At 40.0% G+C, this 17,101-nt stretch overlaps 1 protein-coding gene across 14 annotated transcripts in view; it reads left to right on the top strand.

Annotated features, from left to right (window-relative positions):
- The first annotated feature begins 55 nt into the window (after nt 1–55).
- The window catches only part of tnk2b (tyrosine kinase, non-receptor, 2b), a 47,592-nt gene continuing 30,546 nt past the window's right edge, over nt 56–17,101 (top strand). For 9 of the 14 annotated variants that reach the window (XM_034554534.1, XM_034554526.1, XM_034554532.1 and 6 more), the window contains exons 1-2: nt 56–307; nt 8,342–8,590. The gene's annotated coding sequence lies outside the window, so the exon portion shown is untranslated. Of the gene's footprint in view, nt 308–4,300; nt 4,474–8,097; nt 8,259–8,341; nt 8,591–9,810; nt 9,859–15,028; nt 15,614–17,101 lie in introns of those variants that run through there. The other 5 variants (XM_034554528.1, XM_034554527.1, XM_034554531.1 and 2 more) reach the window with 5 other exon arrangements.

Below are 17,101 nucleotides of genomic sequence, written 5' to 3'. Positions count from 1 at the left end.
TTTCCCGTCAATGGAGTGATCCTTCTTCAGACACACAGACGATCTTTGTGCTGTACAAAGACTGCAAAGAACTGACGCCAGCAGCCACAGTGCTCAAATCCTGACTCTGTTTTCGGACAAGCCTGGTGTGCAAGTAAACCATTCAAGACGGACTGGTGCAAACTTAATTCAGTCTCCTTCACGCCATGACCGAGGCCTTTTAAAGCGTTACACATGGCAGGACTTTTGAACTTGTAGCCGGTTTTTGAAGTGCCAAGACGCAACGGAACAGGAGGTGACAGCAATTGACAGGAGCTCAGATTGACAGGTAGGCGCACTGACTCGAGTCGTTGGTATTGTAACGTTATGACACAGCAAACTTAATTAATTAATTTTTTCTCTTTCTTTTATTAATCACTGTTAGCATTAAAAGAACACAGGGACATAATTAGAATATATATATATATATTTTATATATATATATAATATATTTTTAAAATATATATATATATATATATATTTTACAAAATAAAATAATATATATATATAACATATATATATATATATATATATATATATATATATATATATCTTTTTGTTATTCTTGCTCTGCTCTAGTGACATTCTTGCCTATATAAGCCATATTGACTTTGTAACTGGTACTGACCACTAACACCTGATATGATCAGCACGTGTTGTGCAAATTTGTTCTGTATGTGGAAAAATTATTTGATTTTCAGTTAAGACTTTCAAATAATCAATTTGCGTGTAAAGTCATGGAACAAACCTGGTAAATTCACCCTTTTAAAAAAAAAGACAGCGATTCTGAAAAAACTTTTGCGGCTAAATTAATTATTTCAAACTCATTTATTCAAGTAAGTTAACTTAAGTAACTTTAATCAGGCGAGGGAGCCGTGAATCACAATATTAATCAGAGGGACCTGAACGCAGCTCGCGGGCCGACCGTTAACCAGGAACATGTCTTGCTAGTTAATGAGGCTGCATGGCGGAAAGGAGCCAACAGGTGAGAGCTGCTTTATTTTACAACCCGTCTCTTTGTGGCGCTGATTATTCCAACAACCCCCGAGGTGGTCCTCCATGCTGTGACGCTGATTAACCCGACGACCCCGAGGTGGGCCTCCATGCTGTGACGTAGCTAACAGGTGTCTCGGTTTCCTCTGACGCGCTGACCAGGCAGCGCACCTGGACGTGTGGGGGACACACGGCGCTTTAATGGATTACTCGGCCTCTTTCACTGAAAACATCTCGACATGTCACAGCTGCTTCCGGTCAGAACAGAGCAATATTTAATATGGTTATAAATCATAATTATTACAAACCACCTCTGCTTTCCCTTCTATCTGTCCTACTTCAGAGATGAGAATTAATACAAATTTAATTTAAAATTAAAATCTACAAGACTCGACAGGTTTTACTCAAAATAGGCTTACAAATATCAATAGAGAATATAAAGCACACGTGACCAGTGAAGGCATCATTACACTTACACTCTCTCTAAAGACAAATGGGGAGTAAATATGAGCTGAAATCATCCCCGGAGGAATAAAATACCTAAGTAGAGAAATGTGTTGGACTTCAGAAAGACAACGTATGCAGTTAAGAGTTGCTGAGCCTTTTCTTGTTGTCACTCGCTGTGTGTTAGTCTTCATCTCTCTCTGTCTCTTTCTTTTGCTCCCACACACACAGACCTGACAGATAGGAGGCCTGAGGGGAGATTAACCACCTCACACACACACACACACACACACACACACACACACACACACACACACACACACACACACACACACACACACACACACACACACACACACACCTGTCATGCACTCTACCAGCTGTAATAACTGTCATTATCTGTCAATGCTGAGTAATCTGAGTAATGCTCATAGTTTTACACTTAGCATTATGTAAGCCATTTGCACATAACTGGTTCATTTTATTGGTACAATTAACCTTAATGGGTTCCAGTGTTTGACTATAAAACCAGAATGACCCACTGTCATCCCACAGGGTAAAAGTCCAGGACGCTTTCGTACAGTAGACCGTTGATAAAATAAGGGAGCCACACGACTCGTGTGATTTTGTTTGATTGTGTGCTCTAATCATGGATAAGAAGAATGTCTAACTTGCCTCTGAATTCAACTTGGTTCAGTCAGTCAAGTGTCCGCCTTAAAAACACTTTTTCAACCTAACTTGCTGATTTCCTGCAGGATATTCAGAAGGTCTTGTATTGCTCTTTCATCCATTGTCTCTATATTTGCAATCAAACCATGAAACACTACTGGATAAGTCGGTGTTCTTAACCATCCACCCCGTCTCCACCCTTGTATGCGTCAATCCGCTTGTACTGTTGCACCCCATGTTGCATTTGGCTCTGAATGCATTCACTTCTTGCAGTGCGGCTATCTTCAAATCAGTGTAATAGTGCAAAGGCTGTTTTTAAGCAACATGTTTAATAACGTGTCTCAATAGGTCCAAATCTGCTGGTGACCCACGCTATCGGGTCTTGGTTTCTAATATTTCTTGTATCAATAGGCAAAAGCTCTTGCCCTCACATTGACCCTTCACATCATCACACACACCTGGATTTGGTTATAACTACTTCCACTTTTCACATGCTGGAGCTTGTCAATGAATCACTGGGATCACCCTGTGTTTCAAGTGGATTCGATCCAGTTTTTTTCCCTCTAAATATGACACTCTGTTGATCTGTGGTGATAGTGGGAGCGCTCGCATTAATACACAGCATGGTGGTGATGGATTCTAGAGAGCTCTGTGGAACGAGCAGATACTTAATAAAACCAAATGTTTCCCGATGAGGTACTTTCTCCAAGCTTCCTGTGAGGTGATATCGTGATGTCATCTCGTGGTCAGAGAGACTGTAGCCCCCATGCCAGACTGTTGGAGCGTCTCTGGGAAAAACACGGAACTTCCAGCTTTAAAGCCAAATGAATGGATGAAACATATCAGTCGATTTCTTACATTAAGACAATTATTTTTGGGGATTTAGTAAAGCTTTCTGAAAATGTATGTTATAATATCAAAATAAGGCATTCTCTTAGTCAATGTGTGCTAATTTACATACACTTCCGAAACAGAAATCTGAACATTAGATAACGCTTAAAATGTATTGTTTAATTCTCTTGAAATATAAAAGTCAAAGGATTTTACTGAAGGAATTGTTGACATCTCCTCCTAATAAATCAGAAAATACTCTCAACAGCAATAAAAAAAAAAAGAAGAAATTGAAAAATGTTTTTAGGAACAAAATGTAATATAAATCAGGATATGAATGATAATTACTTACTGTATTACAAGTTTTCTGACATTATGTTTTTCACATGTCGTTATGTAATGCTAACCTTTTGTGAATTTAGAAGACGTCTGTCCCAAATGGACAAAGCTTAGTAAAATAAACACCCTAATTTTGGTAGTTTTTTTAATCTGAAAGAAGAACGCATGTGTTTGCATGCGTAGTGTCTTTTTTTTTAATGCATTCAGTAAAGTAAGGTTTTAAATGTAAACATTTTAAATACTGAAATAGGCAATAAAACTTATTTTTGAAAGAAAAGGTTGGTTTTCTATTGTATTATTTTGTAATATATTTTGTTTCTATTGCTGCAAAAAATGCAGCCCTGATGTCATTACTTTCAGGATGTTCTGTTAGTAACTAAACTACTGTAGTTTGACTACACTCCTTACTAAAAAATGATATAGTGACAGACAGATGGGCCACAATTGTATGACTTGTACCAATTTCAAGGTTTGCATAATGCACCGACAGTTAGAATCCGTTGTTCGTTTGGGCAATAAAAATGTTTACCTGAGTTAAAGAAGAAAATGGGAAGCTTTGAGGGGCAGCTATAACCTTCAAAGCTCATCAGAGGAGCACAACACATTAGACGATCAGCATCATCTTTTTCTTAAAGAATTAGCCATTATAATGGGCCAAAAGACCTAGAAACTGAAAAGAACTGAAGTCTTCTGCCTGACAGGTTTAAACAAAGCCCTCTCAAAAATGTTAGAATTAAAACTAGTATTACTGCTCTGGGACGGTATGATTACGGGTAATTGGACATGTTCGATGGATTGAGAAGAAACTGTCTGTCAATACTGGCTTGATGCCCAGCGAGCAATTCGAAATACAGGAATAGTGTCACATGTGGGAAGCACCAGCTCCCCAACAGGATGTGACAGTTTGCAAGACTGTTGCACCACCTTCCTGCATTCAAGCTGTATTTTATACAGCAAGTTTCAAGTCTTTAATTAGGTGCTTGTGTGCAGGACGTTTACTATTGCTGCTTTATGAGCAGAATGTGAATAATATGATATGAAGACTTGAAGCTGGTTTGACTCATTTGAGACCACGCCCAAAAATTGTAAATAGTCCCCAACAAATGCACAATTTACTCCTGTTTAAGTCAACTCTGTAGGGCTGTCCTCGACCGAAGAACATCATGGTCGACTGGTGAAGTAATTACCCTCTAATTCATCAAGCTTAATGTTGCAGTAATGTCTTTAAATGATTGTAAATGGAGCACTGTAATGGAGAGACCTCTGTGACGGAAAGTATATTGATGATGTTACATTGTGATTTATAGTCTTTCTGTCTACTGTTACTCACACGTACTATAGATGTGTGGGTGTGAGCGCAATAGAGAGTGCTGGTTTTCCTGTACTGTCTCCTCTGTTGGAGAGCAGATTGTGTTTCACTCCTCCATGTGTCTCGTCATCCTCTTTGCATCTTTACTTTCAATAGAAACGCATTCAAAACAAAGCTTCTGCTACTCAACCGATTCAGAGTTAAATATATTAAACACGTACACGGTCGTTTCTTAAGTTTGGAGTCACTCTTTATAATGATGTTTTTCTTCTTTCCTTTAGTAATGACTATTTTAAGAGAGACAATAAGAATAAAATCGAAACTACACCAAATGTATAGTTTAGATTTAGAAGAACTAAATCATTAAAACATAAGTTTAGCTGACGTCCCCACAGTGTTACACCCCAGGGGAGAATATCTTTGTAACCATATTCACTCCCAAAAAAAAAATATTTGTAATTTGTTTGCTAGTCCAGAAAAGCACAAGTGACCCTTTAACATCTTTTGCATGCTAAGCTTCCTGTTTCATGTACCAACGACTGGTGATTTACTCTATTCCTGTTCAACTGTTGCTCAGAGAGGTCTTTGTCTCTTTCTGGCCTTTCAATGGTCACTCTGGTTGGACCTTTGTACCGCGTTACAATACATACTTTTTTGCAAACCCCCTATACACATCTGACTGTAACAAATCAAGGTTTTGTGGAAGGCCATACCAAGCGTTTGAACGGCAGTGTATACTAAGTTTTAAATTGATGGTGAAGCTCGTGTCATTAGTACCTGATACGTTGTTGGTATAAACAGTTTAAAATGCAGCACGGTCCAAGACAAAGGCCACCGTCAGTGTCAGGGGTCCTGGTCAACTAAAGATGATGCGATTCAAAACACTTTTTTTTGGTGAGTGGTGCCATGCTGACTTCCCCAGTGGAGGGGGGGCAGCATGAATGAAAAGCTGTTCTGTTGACAGTGGAGTGCATGAATCAGCAGTGACTCTGCAAAGGAAGAGGCAGGAGGGGCATGCCTTCTATTCAGCCGGATGAATCGTGATTAATTATAAGCTCATTCAAAAAGACAGATGGATGAAGAGCCTTATGTTTGAATGTTGTTTTTGTGATGCTTTAACATGAACAGATGGTCTTGTAAAATGTTATGGTAAACTCGTAGCACCATCCTATGTTTTATACAGTTGGACTGTGGGAACAATTTGCCTTTTGTTTTAGACTGAATTTGCATCACGTAAGCTTGATATGCAAAAGGTTCACTTGACTGCAAGGTCACCATTTAAAGTCGAGTACTTCGCCATGCATCTCTCCACACAATACGGATGAGGTGCCAACACGCATGGCTTTTGACCCCCAATCTGCAGTGAAGCTGCTCAGTGAAGAGCATTAAATGAATGGCCTTTTTTAAAAAAAAAAACACAACCTAAAAGTATAGCTACCACAAGTGTTCAGTCTAATGTTCAACCAATCTTTTAGCCAAGAGCTCAATATTTTTGACTGGTCATACTGGTCAAAGAGGACAGACATGTTAGAAGTGAGCCAACATACGAATGTAAGTATAAAACAAGTCTAATAGTCTGCAGCCATGCTAGTGGCTGTGTGAGGCTGTACTGGGGCGCAGCGGTGCATTGACCTGAATGCTAACATGGACATGCTAACAGGCTCACAGTGATTATACTCGCGTGGTTAGCAGGTAATGTTTACCTTGTTCATATATCTTTCTGCCAATTAGCACTAAACATAGTTGGATTAGGAATTAGGAGTTTATCAGGTATTTTGTAAATTATAATGTTGGCCTGACACTGCAATTCTTACTTCTTATTACAATACTGCAATTCATCCTGTGGGGAACATGACTGTCTGTACAGAATTTTCATAATCCATCCAACAGTTGTCAAGACATGTCACTTCACAAATATAAACCTTCTAGTGGCGCAAGAGGAAAAGTCAGAGGATCGTCACAGTCATTGGTATTCGTCCTCTGAGGACCATGAACATTAGTACAAAGTATCATGACAATCCATCCAACAGTTGTTGAGATATTTTAGTCCGGACCAAAGTGGTGGACAGACTGACTTTTAGAATAACCTAATTCACATTATATTCAGTCGGAGTGCATGATGGTAAACAGCACTATGCTACGGAAGCTCAGTTAGGCAAGAGAGCTGCTTTTCTAGTACATTTGCGGTGTTTTAAGTGACATCGGTGCTTGACTGTGTTTGTGCAGTTTATTTTGGGCCTTTCTTAGACTCTCTAGGGACTAGGTGGTGTTTGTGTGGCTTTATGTACCAGAGTGGGGGCTTAAACTACCTTCTCCTCCCTGCCCACTGACAGAGTTGCGTAACAGAAATGTAAAATCCACTGGGGTTGAGTGATGTTGTCCTGACATGTTACAGATTGTTGTCAATAGAAAAAGATGCAGCTCACTGTTTTAGTCAATAGTGCATGTGTTGATAAATAAATGGCATCCAAGTGGCTATTTGTCACGTAAAAGCTGCCGTACTGTTGCGTGTGTGTGCATTTGTTTACAGTTCACACGCCGATATGAGCTCGCATTTCTCCGCGCACAGTTACATACGTAGTTCTTTTATATTCTTTCTCACAGACAAAGGGGTCATTTGTGGAGCGTATGCGGGGAGGAAGAATAGCTTGGTGTTTCTCCTTGTTGTGAGCTTCTCCTCTGACACTGTAGGCTCCAGGCAGCTACTTCACTAGGTGGTGGGTGGACTGTGTCCTTGTGTGTCCATGTGAATTGCATTGATTCATTCATACTGCCCTCTCCTGCACAGGGCCCCAGGCATTCCTACCACAGCCCCCAGACCTGGTTGGAACCATGTCAAGTCAATTCACATTAAGCATTTGAAGTTGCTTCCGGTTGTAGCCTACTGTTGATTCAGCAGGCGACAGTCTCTTAGCTTTTTCAGGATTTGTATTACGATTCTGTAAAATCCTGAGTTGATTGTACTCTAGATAAATCAAAAACACCAAATCCATTTTAACAGAATGTTCCACTTCTCAGTTTGACAATGGTGTTGTTGTGAGAAAATGACTCATCTCTGGTTTCAGTTCAGGTGTTGCAAGCGTGGGTTTGAAGTGAGTGGGTAGATGGTTATGGCTTCATCTCAATATATGTAATGTTTGATGTGCCTTGAAATGGAAAGAAAGAATAACATGCGTTGAACAAAAATAAAATAACAGTGTTTTTTAAATATATAATAATGTACTGTTTATAATTAGCATGTTTAGCATAGGAGGGAGACATATTTATCATAAAGCATGTTTACAGTACACCTTACTCTTCTCTCAATTAAAACGCTGTCGATAACATATTTGTATTTATTATATATATTTTCTTAGTAGGAACTGCTGTCTTGTTTCATGTGCCTATTATTAGCCTGTTCAAACTGAGTCTATGTTTGCAGGCGCCCCCCCAGGGAAGTGGAGCACTTTTCTGTTGAAACCCTGTAAACGTCCCCAGGGCCCTGGCTCTGACTCGTTCTCTCATCACAATATTAGGTCTCTCTGTGGGTGCACAAAGAACCAAGGGTGCTCCCTTTCAGTCACTCAGGACAGTAGAGAGACTCAGTGATTGTAAAGGTGTTTATCTGCCTCATGTTGTCATCTGCACAGGAAAAACAGCAGATCTGCAATTAGAGGTGAAGAGGCAAGCTCTCTGTGATTCTTTATGGAAGGAAACATATTTAGACCTCATCATTCTACAACCATTTATTTTCTCCAGGCAAGCCATGAAACATACTCCTGGATTTGTGTTGACCAATGGGTGAGGATGAAATCATGTGAGCGTGGGCTATCGTCGCAGTGCCGTGGACTTGTAGCTGGGCAAAATCTCACCTCAATGGACTGGGGGCCTCGTCTGCACGTGGTTGACCTTCTGTCATCAACCTGAGAGGAGTAACGACGGTGTCAGAGCAGACGCTGGACTCAGACCAGGACAGAGAGCCTGGTGTCAACGGCTCATATATTGCAGGTAAGACAATTGTGTGCATGTGTGAGACAATAGCACTGCATTTTCACTGCAGCTGGGTGTGACTACCTGCTGTGCATGTTTTGTGCCATAGTGTACACTGTTTAAACACACACAAGTTGTGTGTGTGTGTGTGTGTGTGTGTGTGTGTGTGTGTGTGCGTGTGTGTGTGTGTGTGTGAGAGCTATGCAGACATGAGATCATGCCAAACAGTGACTGTGCTTTGCTCAGAGTGGGGAGGTCCACAGACGAGCTCTCTGTGTGTCTGAATGGTAGCTATTCACTTTGCAGAGGAGCAAATACAGAGGATGATGTCATCTTGGGTCACACTGTTGGTTTTTCGTGTGCGAGTTAAAGATATCATGCCAGGATGATGAAGAAAGAGCTAAAAAGTATTTACATATGGCACGCATTAATGATATCCTTGCAGATACACACTTACAAGCAGAGGGTGGATGTGGTTGACCATTTCCTGTTTTATCAGACTTGTGTTTGTGTATCCAAAAGAGGATCTGTTATGTCCCATTGTTTATTTTCTATTTGCAGGGCACAGTCACCACAGTACCTGAAAAACAGTTCTTAGCAAATGAGTTGGAGGAGGCGGAAGTTCGAGTCACACTGGCGGCTTTGATAGTGTTAGGTTGTAGTGGATTTTATATACACTTGCACATGTAGATAAGAGAGGTTATGTTTTAAATTAATACATAAAGAAGGATATGATCATTAATTTGAGGAATATTCTGAGGAATGTATTATGAAGCATAAGAGAGGATCACTGTTTTATTATTCTGTTTGTTAATGACAAATGTAATGATTCATTGTATGATGCATGAGAATGAATGATGTTTTATTGTTAAGACAATAGTTAAAATGGATGCCGATTGAAACCTGAGATGTTGCTTTTATTCTGTAGGCAGGATAATAGGGTTTTATTCTGAAGAGGAACTTCCTGTCCTTGACCGGAAGTGTGATCTTTGACCCCGCTAGTTTATCGATTTGAGGCATTCTTTGAAGTGGCCAATGGAACTAACCCTCAGGTGTGAACCTTATGTCTTATTCGCTGGTCAGCGTAGCATGCTGTGTCTCTGAAAGGTATTTGCATGAATACCTCCACTAACCAATGGGAGCTTAGCTCAGCGAATGGACTGCGAATAAAACTAGTTGTGAGACGTGAATTTGGTCTCTTACGTGGTGACGCCAGACAGAAACTGTTGGCTAAGTCAGGAGACTGTGGAAGCGAAGCCATGTGAGCGCGTCCGGGCCTGGACCATGTATGTATACAGATGACTCTTGTTTGTTATGATTAAATAATGATTATTATATATCTCTGGCTTCGGAGCTTCTTCTTCCAAGCACAAGGTAGCTCGAGACTCTTTGAACTCTTACAATAGAAAGCCCTGTGGTAGTCAGACACAAAAGACCACACACAGGATGCCAGCCAGCCAGACGCTCCCAAACATGTGTCTGCAAGCCTCAGTACAAAGAGAAATGATAATCGAGTGTGTTTTTGAAGGCTAAGAATGAGGAGAAAGATAGAGGAACAGCCCAGGCGATTGTGTACGGTATGTGTGCCTGTCTATGTAGGAATTGTGCCAACATGCCTTTGTGTGAGTGGGTGCTCTCACTGACACCACACAAATGACTGAATGCTGCTACCAGGGCAATGCTGGTTGTTTACTTATCAGAGGTAGACCATCAGTGTCTTGGTCTGTAAATGGCTCTATAATTGGAGCAGGTGGAGTGGCAGCCCTGTTAGAGATGCTTATCACACAGAACTGTTAAAGTCAGGGCAGGCTTCCTCTCTCGGCCGAGGGGTCTGATTTATGACTGAACCATTGCATATGTAGCCTTAAAAGATCTTTAATGTGAAGATCAGTGGGCGAAGTATATAAACGTGAGTACTGAACTTAAGAATTACGGTATAGTTTTCAAGTGCATATACTTTATTTGAGTATTTATTTTCCTCTGCAATCTAATGAGGCAAAAAGTGCTTGTGGTTCTCAAACAACCTTTTATTACCTTTTAATTATTCTGCCATTGACTGACTGCATAGACTACATGCACATCGTCTCTATGACATCACATCCACCTAGCTCAAGACTACCAGACTAAGAGCTAGACTATATGCTCTGTGCTGCTAACGTTAACCCTTTAGTCTTGTTACTTGTTGGAACCATTGCTAACACATTAGATTTTCACTCAACCAAGAAAATTGCAGCACAGACTTAAAAGTACCACTCTGGTATGTGGTCCTGTCAGCTCCTTCAATTTGTGCATTAATGTTATTCACCATAAAACCCACGCCTCCTCCTTTCCTATTGCCAAAGTCCTTTATTTGTCAGATCAGTAGAAGAAACATTTATAAAAAACATTAAACGAAGAGAGGGCAAGAAAGTGTGTTTGATATTATTTAGTGATGTTCCAAGAATGAATCTGTGCTTTGAGTTACTTGTTACTCTGGATACGAATAGTGAAAGTGATAGTGGAAAGGTAGACGGAGACCCAGGAAGTATGAGGATGGAGGGAAAGGGACTCGGGAGAGGAAGCGACCAGAATAGCAGCAGTGACCAGTGAGTGTGCTTTTTGTGGAGATTGTCTCTGAATACTTGGAGGGCCTCAGGGGCCCGGACTGACAGAGGAGAAGTCTGAGGAAAGGGAGCCTCTGGGATTCAAAGTGCATTTGAGAGTGTGTGGGTGTGAGAGAGAGGACAGTGTTATTTTAACCCTGAGCTAACATCCGGCTGTCATATCATCCCCCCGACCCCCCGCTGTTCTAGTCTACTGACTCTTCAATCAATCTACCTGCAGACCAGTTGTCACATGCCTCACTGTTGCTCTCACTTCTTCTTCAGCCTTCCTCTCCTTTCACCTTGCGTTCTTTTTTCCACATTATCCTTTCTCTTTTTTCTGTTGCTCCACATGGATACACAGGTATTGCATTACCGGCCCCCCCAAGGACTGGCGTGCTGTCTGTCACTTCCGGGTGAATTGTATGCTACCCGTGTTGTCAACGCATCAGATTTCCTGACTAAGAGACCCTGTAATAGATCACCTTGTGGCAATGCAACTCACAGCCGCGGGCTTCCCAACGTTTTACATTCAAGCTTCTACATCTGAAAGATACGCTTCAGACTACTGACCATTGTTAACACGGGTTAGTTTTCTTGGCACAGACAGTGTCTATAAAACAAACGACAATGAATATTGTGATATCACAACGTTTCTGCTAACTTTATCCATAAACTAAGAAAAAAAGGTTTATGGATAAAATATCTAACATTCATTTATTATTTATTTATTTAACATCTTTTAACACGTTTATATTGTCTCATGGCCTTTATCATCATCTCCCCAACCCTACACTAATTTAAACAAACCGGCATGCATCAATATAGCATTTGGTCCGACTCAAACATTCTTAGTAAAGCTGCAGGCGGCGCAAATCAATGTTGTGAGCATGAACAATCTTCACAAATATAAGAGTAACACCCAGGTTGAAAAATACCAAAGTTGCCTTTAGTGCATGCGTAGTTCACCTCATAAATGGTGAGAGGCCTCTCTTGTAGAAGTTCAGGGTTCACACACAGTCTAACACCATGCGGCTTGATAGTGTTGAGAAATAAATCACAATGGAGACAAATCCTTCTCACTGAGAGCACCTGTGTATCATCGTCATGACGATCCTATTTTCATTGATGTGCTTGAAGTAAAGGTTTGCTTCAGTTTGTTGACCAGCTGTATTTTCGTTCCTTATCGTTTTTTTGCCTCTTCACACACACACACACACACACACACACACACACACACACACACACTCGGGGCCACAGGGTATCGTGTATATATTGTTGGTTCTCTTATCCGTTACTACTCTGCTCAATCACTCACTCTTTCTGGGTAGAAGGGACCGGAAGAGCGGCTTACATATTGACCAGGCACACGCACGCACGCCTACCTGTACAAACAGTAATGATGCAATGTTACACACACACACACACACACACTCCACACACACACACACTCTACACACACACACACACACACACTTACTGTGACACATTAGCAGAGTATTACGACATGTTTTGTAACTAATTGCAATGGACGATGTGATAAATTGCTGAGGCTCTTTTAATGTTTGTACAAGCCACACAGATTTTGCTCTGTAAGTATTACTTCTTCAAATGCCATCTGTCCGGCTGTTTATGAGGCTTTTGGTGAGTGTGTGGATAGAAATTATTAAGCTGGCATTTCACTTTTTCTCATTGCCAAGCAGAAGGATGAACAGCAGACTTCAGCATGATGGTATCAGTCCAAGGGAGACGTGTCTGCTGTTTCTAAAAATAGAATTGCTTCTATTTTTCATTTTGTTTATGAAAGCTGCAGACGGACATCACAGAGAATTATTAAAGTCCAACCCGGCATCGCTTTGATAAGCAGTCTGCCGCCTTTTCTCATCTCTTTACTTACTATCGACTACAACATTTAGTCCCAATATGTTTTCAGTGTGATTTCAAACACAAGTTATGTGAGTTTTGAGTTTTGATAGCATTGAAGCAACAATTCAATTAACTGTGTGGATTACAATGTCCTTGTTGCTCCCATCAACAACTCTCTATTTAGACTTCTTTATGCTTCATGTGAACTCTGTTGTCAGACTCTTCAGATACAATTAAGGACTAGACACTATGAAACCAGTCAGAATTAAAAAATAAATACAAAATTATACTAGTGTCCTTAAAGACACACATTTGAGTTACATTCAAGAGATGATTTGGCTCCAGTATTTGCAGCTGCTGCATACACATGAATTAAACTTCTCCCTGCCTCAGGCTGCCTCCATGTGGCCAGATGGAGAAATGATAACCGCAGAGAATACATCAGAAACAGAAACATTATTCACAGAGCACAGAAGAAAATGAGAACTATGGCTGCAAAACTTTCCTTATTTAGTCAGATTGAAGTGCTTGTTCTCTATGTTACAGGTGGGATACATTTGCAATATGCTCATAAGGATGACACCACTTCATTCAGTTAGCTCAGATTAATTGCAGTTTTAAATTGGGGATGGAAAATCACATGGTAGGGCTGGACAACATGGTTAAAATGAATATTATGTAGTGTATAAGTATTTTTACATCTTAGATTTATATATATATATATATATATATATATATATATATATATATATATATATATCTTGGTAAATGTATGCACAATAAAATATTAAAGTATATAAGTAATATTGAATGCAATACAATGATACCTTCAATTACTAAATAAGTTGATTTTTATTGAAAGTTTGCTCAAAAGTATTTGGTAACACAGTATTGTCATAATAAAGGAGATACAGTATATTACAATTCTGATTGATATAATAATGTCCCAGCTAGCAGGGTTGGCATGCGAGCTGAGGGTGTGAAGGAGTCAGTATGCTCAGTGTCACTTCAATGACACACACACACACACACACACACTCACACACACACCGCCCCCTGGCTTGATGCATGACCAGGCATCCAGATGGCAGTGAAACACAGAGAGCTTTAGCTTCTGATGATTTGCAGACCTCATCACCTGTGACCTTGGCACCAACGCACTTAGAGATTATGTGAGACAGTGGGACCCTCGGCCCGGCCTCCCGGCCCACTAATCCTGTCCTCTGCTTCCCCGTATGGCCCGGTGTTGCCCCGCAGGCTTTAGATCACCCTCTTAAATCCCACCTGTTTAGCCTGGAGGGACGGGGGAAAGCAAACACCACACACACACACACACACTCACGGGCCTCTTCAACACTTCCTAGAAAGACAGCATGAGAGCTGAGGATTATATAGCATGGAGGTCTATCTATCTCTCACTCTCTGTCACATTCACACAAAGACACACATGCATTCTGACACAGGCATTCATCCCTCTCACACACACCTCTGTCCACAGTGGATTTGCTCCACGTTCCTGTCCGCCTCTGATTCAGTCGAAGTGGAAATCTTTCTGGGAAAGGGGTGACGAGAGAGGATTTGTTGAGGACAGTAATTCTCCGGACAACAACTCTGTATGAAATGTTGTGAGAGATGTTCAGTGGATGGAAGTAATTACGGCGCTTTACCTTTTAACTCTGTGCCCACCCATGATTGATCCCAACTGAGCCTGCTGGGCTGAAGACAAGCCGTCTTTCAACCTCATCAGGTTTACAGTTGTGGACTTACTACTTTGAAGCTGTACATGGTCTGTTTTACTCTTGATTAAAAAGCTGATGATACAAATTCAGAATGTGATACTTTTAATGAATCCCCTAAAAGTAGAACAATTTGTCTGTATGCTCATCCTCTTACATTTTTTTATTTTTAGATATTATCTTTTTTTTTGTTGCAATTTACAATGATATACGTAAATCAAGGAAAGCAGGAAATCCTAACATTTGATAAATTAATTAAAAGATCAATTAAACATTCCATTGTCGAAACAATCCATTAATTGTTTCGACAAAATAAAATAAACTTTTGGGAACATGTTTTCCACGTTGATCTTAAGTTATAGAGTTTTAGTAAGATGTACATTGCAAAACATTTTGGTTTGTGACTCCTTTCACTAAGAAAATGAACGTTTTCTGATTTACAGTGTATTCAGCCACATCACATTTGAATATGAAGATCTTAATAAGGTTGTTCAGCATATGGTGAGGATTCAGGGAGAGAAGAGAGGTTTAGTTTTTACTGACAGCACGTGGAACCTGAGTCAGGATTCAGTCCTCTGGTGTTGTTTTAGAAATGAAGGTGACAATAAGCAGAACAAAAACACTGAAGGAGCTACCGCACCGTGTCTTCACAGCTTCCTTACTTCCTCACACAGTCCACACCCTGACCACACTGGCCAATGACGTTTTTTACTGCGTCGACATTTTCCAGTAGCAGAGTCATCAGTCAATCTTAAAGTTTCTTGTCATATCGTGGAGTAGTGAATCATCTGGTAGCATGTGTGGCCCTTAATGAGGTGAAGTCATATCCGAGGTCAACAAGAGATCAGAGGTTGTGGGTGAGTATTGCTCCGATGACCTGTAAGAAGAAATAGTTCATGTACACAGGTGCTTTTAAGTGCCGGGGAATAACGTGTGTCAAATGGATTGATTTGAATTCCCTCTGTAACACATTTTAAGTTCAGCGTTCTCAAGAAACAAAGAGATTTTTGATGTATGACAAGTTTCACCGCCGTATTGCTCTTTGGGATTTTCTTTTTTTTAATGTTTAGAATAGTTGGTTTTCCTTTACAAGTAGAAACTACAAAATTACAAGATGTTGTAAGATATTTGTTTGAACATGGGTCAGTATGACGGTCATAAGAGTTATATTTTCTGAGATGAGTTATATTTGATGTGCTATAAAACTTCAGAATTGAATTTAACACATAATTGTCTGTGTACTAGTACGTGGGAGTACTAGGAGCTTGCGAAAACATTAGAATAATGTCTTCTGTGGCTCAAAAGCACCGCTGTCAAATAGGATAACAATAAAAATTTTTTAAAAAATCAGTTAATATTGCATTCATTTCTCAATTGCTGCTGAATTGATCAGCATAAAATACTTAATCGTTAAATCGGTTAATAAATTGTCTGTCGAAGATGAGATGAGGTTTTCATATGTTTTGTTTGACCAACCCTTAAAGAATATTCAGTTCACAATAGAAAAAGATACAAGCAGTAGATTCTCACAGAGAAAATTACTTAAACAATGAATCAATGAGTCATTTTCTGTAATTGGTGAATTGAATAATCAACTAATTGTCGCAGCTCTACCATCTTTAGTGAGTTCCCCAACATTATGGAAGTGCAATTCTAAACTGTTCTAAACATAACATAATACAGCGTATGTAATAAAAAGATGTGTATTTACGTGCAATCAAGGCCTTCAATGACATTTAACTCATTAAATCTTTACTTACTTTGATTTTCTCCTTTTAAAAACATAGTACATATCTCTTTCTTTCACAATATTTATTGCTGTTTTCTTCTGGAACAGACAGTTTAATGATGCCAATTCATTTACAATTAGTGCAGTGATTTATCTTTTGTCAAATATTCAATAATTGACTCAATGAAATAAAAAAACAAAGATAAATGCATCTCAATTAGTTAAACAGAAGACAATCTTCAATAGATTGAATGCGTCCTAGGATGGTCTAATCATTATATATCATATATTATGATGTGAACATCGTCAAAGAGGTTCTACTTTCCACAAAGGTGTGACCCTCACATGTGGCTCAAACACAGACACAATACACTGAAGCCTCCTTCGCGGTCCTGTCCAGTTCCTACCCTGATTATATTTCCACCCGGCGAGCCCCACACCAGCAGTAGACATCAGGGATGTCATCCAGCTCCTGTTCAAAAGCTTACTGCTGCCCCCAGAGCCTGCAGTCTACCCACCAACAGTCGTAAAGGAGCAGGAGGGGCCCAGGGGTTGCAGTCCTTTTAGTCTTTAAGACTCTAAACGGGCTCATAAAGGGAGAGTTTAAACGGCCTGC

The sequence above is a fragment of the Cyclopterus lumpus genome, chromosome 17 (assembly GCF_009769545.1).
Source record: "Cyclopterus lumpus isolate fCycLum1 chromosome 17, fCycLum1.pri, whole genome shotgun sequence".
Lineage (NCBI taxonomy): Eukaryota > Metazoa > Chordata > Actinopteri > Perciformes > Cyclopteridae > Cyclopterus > Cyclopterus lumpus.
The sequence above is the reverse complement of the archived record's forward strand: the minus strand, read 5'-3'. Positions and strand labels throughout refer to the sequence as shown.